This window comes from Mizuhopecten yessoensis, unplaced genomic scaffold (genome assembly GCF_002113885.1).
Source record: "Mizuhopecten yessoensis strain PY_sf001 unplaced genomic scaffold, ASM211388v2 scaffold4729, whole genome shotgun sequence".
Classification (NCBI taxonomy): Eukaryota; Metazoa; Mollusca; class Bivalvia; order Pectinida; family Pectinidae; genus Mizuhopecten; species Mizuhopecten yessoensis.
In genome coordinates this window covers 3,952-4,831 of record NW_018405692.1, presented here as the reverse complement: position 1 = coordinate 4,831, position 880 = coordinate 3,952, and positions in this window count along the sequence as shown.

Below are 880 nucleotides of genomic sequence, written 5' to 3'. Positions count from 1 at the left end.
GTGAGAAAGTCTGATATGTAATGTGTATACATGGTTTTGCTATTCCTGGGTGTGATATTCTGAAATGTAATTTGTATACCTGGTATCACTATACCTGGGTGTGATAGTCTGATATGTTATGTGTACACCTTGTATCGCTATACCTTGGTGAGATACTCTGATATGTAATGTGTATACCTGGTATCGCTAAACCTGGGTGAGGTAGTCTGATACATGATGTGTATACCTGGTATCGCTTTACCTGGCTGAGATAGTCTGATATGTTATGTGTATACCTTGTATCGCTATACCAAGGCGAGATAGTCTGATATGTAATGTGTATACCTGGTTTTGCTATTCCTGGGTGTGATAGTCTGATATGTAATGTGTATACCTGGTATCGCTATACCTGGGTGAGATAGTCTGATATGTAATGTGTATACCTGGTATCGCTATACCTGGGTGAGATAGTCTGATATGTAATGTGTATACCTGGTATCGCTATACCTTGGTGAGATACTCTGATATGTAATGTGTATACCTGGTATCGCTTTACTTGGGTGTGATAGTCTGATATGTTATATGTACACCTTGTATCGCTATACCAAGGGACATAATCTGATATGTAATGTGTATACCTGATATCGCTATACCTGGGTGTGATAGTCTGATATGTTATGTGTACACCTTGTATCGCTATACCAAGGGGAAATAGTCTGATATATAATGTGTATACCTGGTTTTGCTATTCCTGGGTGTGATAGTCTGATATGTAATGTGTATACCTGGTACATACCTGAGTGAGATAGTCTGATATGTAACGTATATACCTTGTATCGCTATACCTGGGTGTGAAAGTCTGATATGTAATGTGTATACCTGGTATCGCTATACCCGCGTT